General features: G+C 37.0%; 1 protein-coding gene across 9 annotated transcripts in view; it reads right to left on the bottom strand.

The window, feature by feature from the left end:
* Positions 1-16370, bottom strand: part of TENM1 (teneurin transmembrane protein 1) — a 908570-nt gene that overhangs the window by 224329 nt on the left and 667871 nt on the right. For 4 of the 9 annotated variants that reach the window (XM_032196346.1, XM_032196353.1, XM_032196347.1 and 1 more), the window contains exon 1: positions 12933-12971. The exons of the other annotated variants lie outside the window; for them this stretch is intronic. The gene's annotated coding sequence lies outside the window, so the exon portion shown is untranslated. Of the gene's footprint in view, positions 1-12932; positions 12972-16370 lie in introns of those variants that run through there. 9 annotated transcript variants of the gene reach the window in all.

A 16370-nucleotide genomic window follows, 5' to 3' on the forward strand; every position in this document is an offset into this window, starting at 1 on the left:
GAGACTCTGTGCTGGATGCTGGTTCTCAATCCTATCCAGATGCCTGCAAGAGAGATTTGATCTCCACTGAGACCCTCTGGAGAAAACTCTCCTTCCCCTGTGGCTAGGACAGTAAACACAAAACATTCAGTCTCCAGAAAAGCCTTGCTTTTCTGAGATTTTTGAAGCTCATTGGGCATTGGAGACATACACAGAGGGCATCTCAGAGCAAGTTACCGGATATAACTAAATGCAGCATTGTTCATATAATGACTTATTTGTAACTCTCATTTTAATTATGTATTATATACATGATGAACTAGTTCCACTTGGTTTAATTAGACAGCATGGACCAAACTTTTTTATGACACGAACAGTGCAGATATTGATGCTGGACACAACCATCGCAACTGAATTACACTCCTAAATTTTGCTTTCCTTCTGAGAACATAAATGAATAAAGCCACCTTTATACAAAGTACAGTTCCAAATGATATGTGGTCACTCTTTTTTTTCTGACCAATCCAGAAAAGGACATGTATATAACCCAAATAAAAACCAAAAAAGGTGCTGGACAACTAACCCAGCGCCTAGCATCAATGCAATAAAGAATGAATCCCATAAACAGGCTGATGCTGTTCCACCCTGACAGGACTGAATTGTTCTTTTAAAAGGAGGTTGTAGATGCCACTAGTTCACAAACACTTTCCATTAACAAAAAGTGAGTGAATGCTCCCTTGTAAAATAACTGATTTAAAGTTCCACTTAAATGAGCTGAGCTACTATAAAAAAGTGACAAGAGCTTCACTCCACATGCTGCCTTCTAAATCGTGCTGGCCAGTGGCTGGCACCAGCTTGTCACATGCAGGGGTCACGTCCACATCGTCCACTCCAACAGAAAATTCTGATGGTCAGCACACGCTTTAGCAAATAACATGAAAAGGAGGAATAAGCAGATACTGCCATTTAAAGTATATTATCAAAAAAAAAAAAAAAAAAAAAAAAAAGATTTATCTGCTGAAGTCATACAAAATTCAAAGAAAGTAAATTAGACTAATGCATTTGGTCAAGTGTGTTTAAGAAGACCAGCAGGTCTGCAGTGCTTATCCTAAGAACTGGAGGGAAAGTATTCCCAAAGAATTATGGTTCATTGATGTACCTCAAGAAATATTTATATTGAAAAACACACTTATTTATAACCTCATGGAGTAAGAACCAAAAGAATTAATTACCAGACTTAATATTCACTCACATTTTGGTCAAGGCTCATACTTCAGAAATAACCTCCACTGGAACAATTCCCTAACACTTATATCATTCTCTCAAAAAGCAGTCTTATTTTCATTTTCAAACGTAGATTTCTGTGAAGCACTACAGCAAAGCAGATTTCTCAGGTTATGTCTTTCCTTGTCAACTAAATAACAACACATGAAGCACCTTCTGAACCCCCTTCCCCTTCAAAGCCAATTTTTACTTATTTTCAGCAGCAAAGAAACTTTCCTGTAATTGAAAATACTCTGGAAACTTCATGAGCCATGTCAGCTGATGCCAGGCCCTCAGGGAGCAAGGATGCAGACACTTCCCTCCATGGATGTCCACCAGAGGCAGCCTGCAGCCTACAGTCTTGCCATTTGCAATTGCGTATGCCAGTGGGAAAATTCATCACAGTGAATCTCACAAATGCTAATTAGATCACACATGTTTAAGAAACACAGAATTTACCCTTCAGTCTGTATGTTAATTCAAAATGTAGCAGCTAGCATTTTCAATATTTAGCTATTTTTTTGGCAGAGAAAAATAAAGTGACTTTTTATGCTACAACTCATAGCCAACCACGGTCCAACTCAATATACTGCCTTAATAACCTATTCCTTGAGTATACAAGCCTTTGTAGTAACTCCCATGGGCTGCATTTTCTGAAAAGTACTTAGTGTGCCTGGAGTGTCTGGTTTAGCCAGCATATCTAACCTTGTTACCTAAAATACTACACATTTCCACAAGGAGATAAAGTTCAAGTGGATTTATGACAGATTTAGTCTTACCAAAAAGACAGTCACAAGAGAAATGAGGGAACATTAACATGAAATTCAAATTTTTGCATGAACTGTGGAAAGAGGAAAAAAAGGCTTCTGTTACGAATGTATATGGAAGATCATATCAGAATATTAAACTCTTGAGCTTTGTAGCCATTGTAGCTGAACTATTAAAAGCAGGTATTTTATCCCTTACTCTCATTAAGAGAAGTTGATATAAAAAATTAAAAGAAATATAAAGAAAACAAGAAAACATAAAGAAACGTCAAATATTTTATGAACAGAAAATTGAAAGAAGGCTGGGTGCATTACAAAAACTCATCAGCATTTCAATTAACAGATTCCTTTCTTTCTACTTTTCTACTTTTACAAACTTAGTTTTCCTGGGGAAAAAAAAAATCTTCAGAGAGGAGCAGTTAAAGAGAAATTTGACCTCATTGGACAGCGGTGCATTTTCTCTTCTTTAAGAAGTTCAAGTTGAAACAAGAATGGTGTAGCTGAACAGGCAGCCAGCTCTAACACCGCTCCTACCAAACAAGAGCTACTGAAAACTTCTGCCTTCTCTCTCCAGATACACCCACCCATTATTTGGGATATTACTACAACATTAATTTAACTACCAGTAGAGTTAAAAACTTAATTGCATTTTCATGCGTATACAAAGCATTTATCCCAGGGCACATTCAGGACAATCTCATTGTCCTTCATACCTGCCAGGCGCACATACCAACAACGTGGGGCTCCGCTCTTCAGTTGAGGATTTCTGCAGACCTTAGTGGACTTGCAGGACTTGTGGAATTTCCACATTGCTTCTGTTTGCCAAGAATATTGCTAATTTTAAAAAAACTAACTAGGGGAGTAGTTATGTTTTTTATTATTATTATTTTTTTTAATAAATAAATATTTAAAATGATAATAATAATAAAAAACAACAAACAAAACAACTGTTCAAAAAGAGATGAGCACAAATCCTTTCAAATATTCATACTCCCTTATGGAAAAATGTAATTTATTATAAATAACAAAATGACAAATAATAATACCTATTTAAAATACTTATTTTATTTATCCGTTTAACTAGAGAAAGAACTTACAGAAAAATGGACAATTATTATAAACTGAAATAGTTTGACCAGTTGCTATTGCATGCCTTGTCTGAACCCTAATAAAGCCATTTGGATTTATATATTTTAAAAGTCTCTTTGAATATCATTGATTCAGAAATTTATTTTATCCTTAAGTCTTGGTATAGGGTTCTTCTTATTCTGAGAAATCTCCCCACCCAAATGCACACAAAATCAGTTCTCCACATGGAAATGTACAAATTGCTCTATGTTTGCTAATGCAAAACTATAAAGAAAATTTTGTGCATTAACTTGGGGGGAGCCTGAGTAGCTCTGACGGAGGGAGAAAATGTCAGTGTATTGGAAGTTTGGAAGTTTATACTATATATACTAGTTATACAATACTCATCTGATGTCAGTCTGCCTTTTTTTTTTAACACTAGAGGTTATTTGAGAATACCAGGAATGTCACTCTAGGGAGCAGATCCTATGGGAATAATCTGAAGAAAATTGGAAGCAATTCCACACAGGCAAATAATATACATTAACACAAATAGCATCACAGTCACAGAAGTTACCAAGCTAATGTACGAATGCAGGGGAAAAAATACCCCAAACATGCAGTAATTGAGGTTGCTGTATGGCATGGGATTTTCCAGTACTACGTGGTGAATTTCACACTTTGAACTACCACCAATAGTTTAATCAGCAAGTGCATTTCATATGCTTCAAAATGAGAAGGTAAGGCCAGCTACTCGTGGCAAAAGATAGATACGAGGAGGAAGGAGGAGAGGGGAGGAGAAAGTAAATCAAATGGGGAAAGAAATTAATGTCCAGTTTTTGAAGCAATACATATGCACCCTCCTAAATGAGAAATTTTGAGGGCTATTGAGCACTCTACTAAATTCAGTGTGTTCAATAGCCCTGAAAATTTCTCATTTCTCACCTCAGCACTATGGTTTACTGGCTGTATACTGGACTTGAGAAGTAAATGTGTAGACATTTTAAGTCTGTTTTATAAAGTCATTCATGTGACATAACCTGCTAGATAACTCAGTGAACGTTTTTTTTTTTTTTTTTTTTTTTTTTTTCTGTGCATTCACATTTGATTTATTAAAGTTTCATTTTATTATTATTTTTTCTTGTTTCCATGTTGAGAACATACTACTTTTTTCCTGGGACAATATTATTTAAGGACATTAAACTTCAGCAACCTTTCATACAAAAATCAATGAGGAAGACGTAAAAAAGTCAAATATTTTGCAAAAGCACTTTACACTGTTTTTTTTTTTTTTTTTTTTTTTTTTTTTATAAACCACTTATCACTTGCTACACTATTATCACAGTCCAAAACATTCAGCTGCATTTATTTCAGGAAGAAAATAATCGCATAAGTAATCTGCACATAGAAGGTATCATTTGCGTTTTTATGCATATATCAAAGATACAGTATTGCACGCTTTCTTTTACTGTACTTCAACTTTTCCTTACATTCCAAGATCAGGGTAGATGAGGCCCTGAGCAACCTGATCCAGTGGGTGGCGTCCTTGCCTATGGCAGTGGGGTTGGAACTAAATGATCTTTAAGGTCCCTTCCAACCCGAGCCATTCTATGATTTTATGATTCCCTTATCTCTATGGTTTACTTTCTTATATTAATCTCCAGTTACCACCAGAGATACTAATAAATTAAAAATAAAAGTAATAACAAATAAGGAAGAATTAAAATGGGAATCAGAGTCTGCTATAACACTGAGAAATTTCATGAAATTTGCAGATTAGGCAACTAAGGGATTACAGAAGAAGTTTGCACTTTCACAAAACCCTTAGGCTTGTAAAATTTACGAGAAGGAAAGAAACTATTTCTCAGGTCTTTCCCCAGAGGAAGCAGAGGATGAGGTTCCAAGCCATGCCTCATGGCAAACACCCTTCGAAGTCTCTTCTTCAAACTAATTCTTCAAACATAGAAATAGGGCAGAAGCAGACTGTCAGGAGTAGACTGCACCAATTTTAAAAATGTGCCTGGAGTTCTTAGAGCAGATTTATTTATTTTTTTAAATTACTATTAAAATCCAACATGTATAAGGAAACATAGTTCTCAAATTTTGCATAGAAATCATCCTAATTTTAGGAAGACATGAACAAACATCCTTTCTTCCAAGAAGAGGAAAATCCTTTTTGTAGACCACTGGAAATCTACAACACTGGAGATCGTGTTTTCAAGAGTAACTAGCAAAACGTCAGAGATAAGGCTTCTAGAGATACAATGTGGATGCAGTAGGTCTCAGTTTAATTTAGAAAGAAACATTATCATTTTCCGATAGATCAGGAATTTAATCCTTCAAGTTCAAATACATCTTAAATATTGCTGGCTAATGCCTTCCCTGTTCTTAAAGTGCAGCTTTATGATGTAAAATACTTCCCTTTACACAGACTCTGTTAAAGAGGAATTTCTATTGCAGGCACTCATAAACATATCTCCTTTAATGAATTTTGGAGTTATAAAACCACAGCAAATGCCAGGAGTTAGCATTTAACCTAAATTTCTGATAAAAGAAACGTACTTAGTCTCAAATAATGACCACACTAACTCTACCCTATTAAAGGCAAGAGGGAAAAAATCTAATTACCACAGACAAGAAAGAACCTCAGCATCATTTGTGAGAATAAATGACGTTCTTGTAATCTAGAGTTGAAATAGATTTTGGAAAAGTTGTCTTACAATACATTCAATTACAATTTCATTTTCCATATGCAAAAATATATTACAAAAGAAAGAATTTTCAGAAAAAAAGATCTGTTGTTTCCAAACGGTGCATTATAAGAGATGCACTTCTATTTTGTTTCAAGAATTTTTAAAGTCTCCTTGGTTCTAAAATCATTTGTCACTTACAAGTTCTGGCATTTGTGTATGTGTTTAAAGGAAGCAATTCATAATAGATCTTTTCTTCTTGTCATTAAATTTTCAAAATTAAAGCTGGTTATAGTCTTAGTCTGTAGTTTTATTTATTTATTTTTTTTACTAAAAAAGAAAAAAGACTTTTATGAAGTACAGCAAAACTATGAATCAAATAATCTAGAAAAAAAAAAAAACACTAATGTTTCTCTTTGAAAGTTTCATATGAATTAATATTCTTCCTCAAGATTAACAACAGAAAGCGAAGCAGTGGAGTACTGATAGCTTTAGTCCTGTCTACTTATAACTTACCAGGCATAGATAAGGCAGCGGTTCCAGTTTGGAAGCCTCTTTCTCATTTAAGAGAAGATTGATGGACAATTTTTTTTTTTACCAGAGTATAAATTGTATACTACCAATTTTTAATGTGAAATTATCCTCAGATTGTTGCTACATATCTACAAACTTCTGGAAGTAATTTCTGAACACAATTACATTTAAAGCAGAATCACTTTCATTCAAATATCAATCTTAGAGATTTCATGATAGGTATTGCTTTCTAATAGAACTCAGGATGGAAATATGAAATTAATTTCTACCAACAGTTTTTATTTTGGTTTGTAAAATTTTTTTAAAATACATGTTTTGTTTCTAAAAGTACTGAATTTGTTTTCTTTTAAAATTCTAGAAGAACCATTGACATGAGTGAATACCAAAGCTTTTTTTGAATATAAAACTGCAGATATCTGTATAATTTTAATTGGCTTAGAAAGTGTTAGATGACAATATATTAAAAACAATCAAAGCACATCATAATTGAATTCATTTACATTACTGTAAATCCAGAAAAGTTGTCTATGATGCCAGTGGGTCACATAAAGAATGTGGGCAATAAAGCATGTGGGCACAGGTCAGCACAACTGTCTCACCTTGACTTCCACCAAAAGGTACGGAGGTCTACTGTCACTTAAAATTTGCTTAAAAGAGAATCTATCACCCATTGTCCTTTTAAGTTAGAGGTCTGACAGTGCCCAGAGGCAGGCTGGAGTGGAGGAAGGTGGTTTGTGTCACCCTGGGTCACCCAGCAAACACACCTAAGAGTTATTTCAGGTCTGAAACAACACAAACGGGAGCAAGGCTTCTGTAGGACTTTCATCCACTGACGAAGATCACATTCCAACTCTTGAATCTTTAAAAATCCCGAAAATTAGGAAGAAGTATTTGCAATAGAGTATTTGCAATTTGAATATTTGCAATTAGAGTAAGCATCTGGAGGCAGAATCACTTGAAAGGAATGGGTGAGGCTAAGGCTCTCCCCAGGCTCTGCATTCAGCAGACAAAAAACAGGAGATGGTCACTGCTGTCACAGTCCTGCCACCACAGGAACAGGAGAAACAGAGGAGCAATAGCTCCTATCACCCTAACCCAAACCAACAAACCTCTGACAGGATTAGCATATGTATCCTTTCCTTCTTGTTGTGAATCTGCTGGAAATTCAGGGCAGAGAATTTACCAACAGATCAGAAATTAAAAAGCTGCTAGTGAGAGAGAAAAGACAGCATCAAGACAGCTTTGTAAATCTTGACAGACACTTGCTGGCTCTGAAGGGTGAACTATTTGTTGTGATTTTTGAGAAGTCAAGAAACATAACAAACCAAAACAAGTATTACATAGCTCTTTAGAGACATAAATATTTGTCTCTTTCTGATTAGATTGGTTAAAGCTTGACAAACTCCAGCCTGCAAGCTTCCAGCATCACCAAGTGCGCTGGTCAGAGGACTTGCTACCAACCAGCCTCTTCATACCTTAGGAATCAGCAGCATAAATGCTGTAAGCTGGAAGTACATCCAATTCCTCTCTCAAGCTCCCACAGCTGAAAAGACTGTCAAATGGTGACAAAATTTGAAATTTTCATCCATCCTTTTTTTGGTGGAATGTCAAAGATCGGCAGAAAAATATACCTAATTTTGTACTTCTTTCTCTTTATATATATAAATACACGAGTGTGAAATATTACATATACATAAATACTGACACAGAACTATTTAAATATAGAATTGTACAACCTTAAAATAACTAAACTTGAAAGGATTTTAGGCAGCCTGTTCCCATTCTCAGAGCTAGGCCAAGTTAGATCAGGTTGCTCAGTGCCTTCAATGAAGAGTATCAGAGCACAACAAAGCATTTTAAAACCATCTCCTAGGTGAGGTTTTCAAGAGACAGCAGGTTATGCTCTAACAATAAACCTAGAAATCCAATCTTCTTTTCATGATTTTGAAAATCCAATCCACACTGATTCATTTTTCACTGTTAAAATATCCCATTTCCCTGTACATTCAATAACAGTTTTTAACGTGTGATCACCTTTTCCACTAAAAATCAACACAAACTGTGAGACACTTCCTACTTCAGAGTTTAGGACAGTGAAACTTTGAACTATTTAGGATTACAAGTGCACACATTTGCACTTCCCCACCCCCTTTTTTCCAGATCTTTGAAAAATTTACTTGTGGTGTAGATGATCTCAACACATGAACATCTACTAGGGATGCAGTATACATGCATACCTTAATTTAGATTAAACAATTAAGGAACATTTAAACCAACAAATACACTCTTCTGATTAATCCTGGAACAGGAAAGAGAGAAAGCATGCATGCAAGCTCTTCAGTACTTCCATTCAAGTCCAATTACATCTGGCTGCCAACCTGACATCGATGAGAACATATGAAAGACAATTTGGCACATCCGTTGCATTTGATTAGCCAACTGGGGATACAGATTGTCAGTCAAATAACCCCTCTTTCCCCAAAAACCTCGAGAGGTTTGTCATCAAATGTTCCATGTGATCAAGAAATGGGAGATTAAAATCCCTTCAAAAAAAATTCTGACCATTTCTGCTCCCTTCTTTTTTCAAGCGTTCAGTTTACCGTAGAGATTTCGATAACAGCAGTCAGATGTGAAGGTCAGCTATGCTGCAGTTTAAAACAATTTAATGGAAATAATTGTTTTTGCATATCTCATTTTAATAGGCATGATCACAGAAACCATTTTCCAACTATTTAACTCATATCCCTCCCCAAGATATCCCTCCAAGATTTTTCTAATATTTCCAGATATTATTTCTTTACACTACATTCCATTAATAAGTTATTTAACTTTAAAAGAATCATATTCTCATATTAAGATGGAATAAGGTATCCCAGCTGAAAATGGTGCAGTTATTGCAGGCATGCATGCCCAGAAAACACACTGTGGTAATCCTGCTTAAATATCACCCAGCATCATTACTATTTAAGTTAAATAAACTGTTCTTAAAACATATTTCACCCTAAAATGCACATCGTGGTTACAAAGAAAAGATGAAAATCTCAGCCATTTATGTCAACATAATAAAGCTCCTAAGCATAGGATCTACAAAATTCAGGGTTGTTAAAGTGGAGAAATTGATTACAGAAGGGAACAGTGTACCTCCAATAACATTTTCCAAAATTATTTCAATAGCATTTGTTTTTATGCTGTTAAGCTATTTAAATACGTACTACAAGATGCCCAATTCCCTGTATATTAGGAGGGATTCTAATTCTGCAGGAGGATCTGGATAGGCTGGACCGATGGGCTGAGGCCAACTGTATGAAGTTCAACAAGGCCAAGTGCTGGGTCCTGCACCTGGGGCACAACAACCCCAAGCAGCGCTACAGGCTGGGAGATGAGTGGTTGGAGAGCTGCCAGGCAGAGAAGGACCTGGGAGTGATGGTGGATAGTCGGCTGAATATGAGCCAGCAGTGTGCTCAGGTGGCCAAGAAGGCCAACGGCATCCTGGCTTGTATCAGAAGCAGTGTGGCCAGCAGGTCTAGGGAAGTGATTGTCCCCCTGTACTCGGCTCTGGTGAGGCTGCACCTCAAGTACTGTGTTCAGTTTTGGGTCCCTCGCTACAAGAAGGACATGGAGGTGCTCAAGAGAGTCCAGAGAAGGGCGACAAAGCTGGTGAGGGGTCTGGAGAACAAGTCCTATGAGGAGCGGCTGAGGGAGCTGGGCTTGTTCAGCCTGAAGAAGAGGCTCAGGGGCAACCTTATCCCACTCTACAGATACCTTAAAGGAGGCTGTAGCAAGGTGGGGGTTGGTCTATTCTCCCACGTGCCTGGTGACAGGACAAGGGGGAATGGGCTAAAGTTGCACCAGGGGAGGTTTAGGTTGGGTATTAGGAAGAACTTCTTTACTGAAAGGGTTGATAGGCATTGAAATGGGCTGCCCAGGGAAGTGGTTCACTCACCATCCCTGGAGGTCTTTAAAAGATATTTAGATGTAGAGCTCAGTGATATGGTTTAGTGGAGGACTGGTTAGTGTTAGGTCAGAGGTTGGACTAGGTGATCTTGAAGGTCTCTTCCAACCTAGACGATTCTGTGATTCTGTGAATATTTGTTTAGGATACCAAGATCTGTTTTCATCTCATTTTTCACCTCAAGATTTGTAGAGCTCCAAAAGAGGGAATAAGTACCATCATTCCTGTACTGTGCCAAAGGGAATAAAGGATGAGAAGAATTTCAATGCACACCAAATCAAAAGATCTTGGTACGTTTTCACAAAGTTTGATGAAGTGCTGCAAGTCTCTGCCATCTGTCACCAAAAACATATCCAAGCTTTGGGAACAATGCCACTGCACTTAGAAATACCTCCAGTGTTTTTATGGGGGTAGGAGCACTTGGCTGCATTTTTCCTAGCTCTAGACCTCATCAATTCCCTTGCCCTTTCTTAACGTAAGTTCCAATTGTTTTGATATACTAAACGGTTTATTTGGGCATATAACGCTCGTTTTAGCAGCTATTCTAATCGCTGACTTTGAAAACACCAGCCCGGGGTTTAACCACATAGCATCTTTACCTTTCACAGAGACACAGCCATCTAATTGATACCTAGCAAATAACAAGCCACTGACAGGTAAGCATTAAAATGTGATTGCTCTCCTTTGAAAATGAGCAGGTAAGCACCTGCTCTTTCTAATGCAAATCACAGATAATGTTGCCTATCCAGGAGTAAAACAAAGTCCCCGTTATCAGCAAATAAATGGGCACATTCGTATTGCTTATGTCTATGAATGGCTGGGAGGCTGGCTCCCTAACATGGGAGAGCTAGAAGCTGGTAACTAAACAACCTTGTTGGACAAATTTCCCCCCAAAAAAAGTAAATTAGAAAATGAAATAATTTGTTTAGGTCTTAACAGGCTGAAAAGTACAGGAGGAACAACCCACAGTATTAGCGTTCTGCATAGACAGAGCTTCTAAAGCTTCTCAGCATCTGCCTTTGAGATGTCTTTTGGGTGGAACACAAAATGCACACCAGTGGCCTCCATCCCTTGTGCTCTGCTCTCAGGGCCCACAGCTCAGCAGGGGGAAGCAAAGTCTGTGCACCACAGCTCCTGGTTCTGCAAAGCTGCTGCCTGATCGATGAGCTTGGGAGAGCTGAAGGTAGGAGCCTCCCCAGCAGCTGACAGTACTCTGTCAGCCCAGGGAAAGTGAATGAAACCAAAAGAGCGAGATAGCTCACTACCAGATTAGCCTACAGCAGCCCTGGAAAGTCTTCGAAGCCCTGAAGGTAGGCTTGCCACAGGCAGATAAGCAAAGCTCAAGTTCAGTACTGCTGGAAACGCTTTGTGCCTCCTTATTAAAAAATTCACACAGTTGGAGGTGAACTAATTGAGGTGGTGGAGACAGTAACACAGAAGGCATTTAAAATGTAATTAAGCCATGATCAGAAAAGGGACACAGAAGGGAGAAAGCACTCAAAATAGAGACTCCAGGGGATACCAGATTCAAGCACAAATGAGAGCAACTGTGTATTGAACCACAAAGACATTTCCATATACAGGGAATTAAAAAAAAAAAAAAAAAAAAAAAAAAAAAAAGGAAATGTGCAGTCATTTTAGATAAACTTCATTAGCTTTAATGTGCCCCATAGAGACAGGTGTTCTGACTTGAAAAGGGCCCTATCCTGCACCTGAGGGATTCTGAACCACACAGGGGATCGCAGAAGAACACTGCAGGATCAGCGTCTTGATTTGTTTGGCTTCATTCTTTAGAAGCGTGCTTTGCTTTAGTTCTGCTTTTTGCTGCTCTGGAAGGATTGCAGCAGCTGCTGTTTCATATTGTGAAATGCACAGCTCATGCGTATACCTACTATATAAAGGAGGGGAAAACAAACAAAAAGAAGAGTAAAAATATGTAATTATAAATATTACAGTTTTGACCTCAGACATACAACAAGCATTCCTTTTATAACAAAATCTGCAGAATAGAGAGGCTTAAAGCGAAAGCCTACAGAATTAAGTCCCTATTTCCCTTCAGCCTTAGCTGTTTTACAGAAATAAATGCATCAGAAAAAACACAAGCTACTACCTAGCCTTGTAACAAGAAAGGAAATGCTTAAACATCCTTTTGTACAAAGCTTTCTGTTATCTAACAGTTTTGTGTTTAAATAGACCTTAAAGCCCTTTTCCTTTGCTTTTTCCTAATAAATTTGTTTCATGCAAACCTCCTGAGTTCAGTCTTCATGAGTAACAGCGTCCCTCGATAGGGCACAAGTCCCGTTTGGGTTTTGCCTTTCTTGGTGTTATCTACCATTCAGTACGGTCTCATTTCGCTGTCAGCTGCTTCATGATTTCCCCAGCTGCACCACCTTGTACTGTGCCTGATATGAGATATGGCAGTGACAGCACAAATAGGAAACAACCAGCACAGCCAAGCAGGACGACTAGCACAGGCTGCAAGCAGTATATCGAGAAGTGGCTGTGAGGAAAAAAACACCACACATTTGTTTGTAGAAGCTTAAATCACTTCTCTCTAGAAACATAGCAAGATCCCCTCTGACAGTACTGGTCTTGCAAAGCAGTCTGACTTATTTCGGTCAATACATGAAGAACTGATCAATGAGTTAGGATGAGATACCCTTTAATGGCAGAACTTACAGTGGAGTGGAGAAGAAGGAAGAAAAGGCTTGGGCTTTGTGGCTTTGAACAGAAGGAAGACTCAATACCACCAATGATGAACAGGGAGTTGCAGTGCTGTAATGAAGAAAGCAAGCACAGTACAAAGAACCTTTTTCTCCATGCTAACAAAAGATACTCCTCTGAACCATCTTTTCAACAACAAGTACATTCAGAAGAGTATGTACATCACGCATCAATGAAATATTCCCTCATCTCTCTGGTTTATTTCATTTGAAAATGGGCAATGCACAAACAGCAAGGAACAAATGGGTGGACTCCATGACAGAAATTAGAGCATCAAGTGAAAAGCAACCTGATGATGTACTGGTACAGAAAAATTTAAGATACTGGCCAGAAAACTTCACAAATCAGTGTTTTTCTGTTTTACAGACCTGCCTTCTTGCTTAGGCTAGTTTGCTAAAATTACAGCAGGCAGATTTGTTACGCAAGTTTGAGGATTTTTTTTTCAAAATGATACAAACACCATAAAATTATCTTGCATATTGCCAAAGACACGAAGTCAGTAAATACATCACTTGCAAAGCACACATTACTGAAGTCTGACCATTTCAGATTCTGACTGATCTCTTGCCACTGCTGCTGCAGCTACTTTTAAAGTTTAATGTAATAATTACACAAAAGAAAGACCAACATTATACCAACTGAAAGTCCAGACCAATCCATTCCTATAGCCAATTTAAAGACTGACTTTTCTTTTAGTACCTATAATCATTGAGAAAAACTTGAAAATATTGGAATATTATGTCTGAACACTTGATTGCAATATGCATTCTAAATCGGAGAACCAAGTTCCAGCAAAGCATCACCTTGTTTCTGCCCATTGCATTCTTTCCCCCCAGTCTGGTGTGCAGTTTAAGGTAGCATGTGTAAACATGAGTGGCAGATGCCTCTTTTTCTTTTTCCTGAAACATCCACAAGTGTATAAAGGCAGTGTTTTTTAATCCTCGTCATGGTCATCTGACCCCATCTGATACCCGAGCATTAATAAAGCATGAGGAACCATAAGCTTCATGCTGCCAGAACAGTGCCAGAAATGACTAGTGGTGTGAGAAGTTTGGTTCGAGTGGAGCTGTTTGGGGATGATGATAATTATCTGTCAAATGAATATTCATCACACGGGTGAATCCAAGGCTGAGTAATACTTCACTATAGAGCGGGAACAATGCTATGGAGAAGTTCGCCAAAGCAGACACGGCTTGCTTTGCACTGAGCTCTAGTGCAGCTGGAGGATATACAGATGGGTGCCAGGAATTCATGAACTGGAGAAACAGCCTGCAGTAAGCAGACCTGTCCCCTATGTTAGTCTTACCAACAAAGCAGAAAATACAAAGCAGAAAATTAGCTAAATAAGCTTTTATATATCTGAAGGCATGCTCAGCCCTACTGCAATAAATATGTTGCTTCTGTTGTTTCTGGAAGAAGTAAATAGCATGGAGGTGTCCAATGTCACCCTCTCCTTTTCTCCCCAACTCCAACATCTCTTGTCACAGACCATCTTGTTTAGAGTAACAAAAATTTTCAGAGGCAGCCATTTCAAATGTAGAGCCTGTCTGCAGATGTCTTTACTAGTGGCACAACCCTCTGTCTAGCTGAGGCAAACACCTGGCAACTGACTCAGAGGAACAATGGCCACCACGGTGGGGCTGAAGGAAGAGAGTTTATTTTTATTTATGAGCATAAAAAAAAAGTCATCAGATTCAAAAAAGCCAGTAAAAAAAAAAAAAAAAAAAAAAGGTTTGCGTGCCAAAAATCCACTATTCTTTTTTAAAAGAAATTGCATTGTACTATGCTACTACTAAACACATACCCTTCTGCATTTACACACACATTTGTAGTAAAGTATTTGAAAACTCTCACAGAAGTGAGATTAATAATCCTATTAATAATAGGATATTATTGACAAAATTTAAAATTAATTCATGTCTCCACCACCCAAACAGAAGAATTCAATGTATGTATGTCAATATATGATCCTTTGACTCCTACTAGAAATAATTACATAAACATGAACTTCTTTAATTTCTTTACTAGGTGGCTTAAATGTCTGTACCAAAATTACATTCCAGAAGATCAGATTACCAGTGTCCTGATCTACTTTTATTTAAAAAAAAAAAAAAGCAGCATAAGAACTTATGCTTTTTTATTTTTATTTTTAATGTGTGAAGAAAAATATATATTTTTTTATCTTTCTTAAAATATTTTGTATTTTTCTTCACACCAATGGATGGTGAAATAAAGAGGTCAAGCTAGTAAATATCATTAATTTTATGCAAGTGTTTGAAAGGAAGGAAAAAATATGTTCAAATCTAATCAAATGTAAATGTTTTAAAAAATATTTGGAGATTCTCTTTGATCAGGTTTCAAGAATTCTCATCCCTTAAAAAACTGAATGCATCTTTCACAGGCCATAGAAATATGTCTGGAGAAATAAAACTTTTTCCTGAACTTTTATTGTTAATTATATTTCTAGTTATGAATGCTTACCTGTATTGTTTACCTCTTTCAAACAATATTGAAACAATTGCGCAAGCCCCTTGATCAAATGCCAGAGGTACAGAATTCTAAAGTTAATCAGTCTAAGTGCAAGTGAGCTTCTATTTTTTTGGAATCAGAAAAAGAAAACAAGAAACTACTAATATATCAAATGAATTTAGAAATGAATATAACAGTGAATGATTATTCACTACGTGATATGAATTTCAATTTCTAGAACTTTTATACATAACAAAATCTACTTCTTGGCTACATTTTATTAAATTAGGCTATGTAGAAAATCTCACATGAATTTATTTTTTTTTTCTGTAATTTAAAATGAACAGGAAATCATGTTTTCACACACTTCTAAATACCAACTGATTTCATCATTTAAAAATATTTGGAAGTGAGGGAGCCTTAAGCATTTCTGGCAATTATTCTGCTGCTTATGTTGCTGTCCATAAGAACTGTAAGCAATGAAATCCAAAACCATCAATAATGGAGAAAAGCTAGATATCTTAAAACTCTCCCAATAAATCATGTAGTTTAAGCACACTGGGCCATATTATTCTCTTATTTTGGTCACTTTTAGACCATTGCATCTTCATCTGTATAATAAAAGTAATCGTAAATTGTGTCTCATCAAGTGAGAAAGAGTGTAGCAAATCCAGAGAATAAAGAATTCTCCATTCAGTGGGAGAATTAAAATAAATTTAAAGATCAGATGAAAATAAGAATAGATTCATCTCAGCGAGCTCAGCTAAACCCAACCTTGTCAACAGAAGTTTTGCAGACTATGTCATGATCTACAGCATTTTTTTCTCAGTGTTTGAGACTACATTAATTTTTCATTTTGTGGTAGCCTTCTAAATGAAAAGGCTACATATTTTTTTCAAGTGCAAAAATTCTAGCAAGGCACCG

The sequence above is a fragment of the Aythya fuligula genome, chromosome 13 (genome assembly GCF_009819795.1).
Source record: "Aythya fuligula isolate bAytFul2 chromosome 13, bAytFul2.pri, whole genome shotgun sequence".
Classification (NCBI taxonomy): Eukaryota; Metazoa; Chordata; class Aves; order Anseriformes; family Anatidae; genus Aythya; species Aythya fuligula.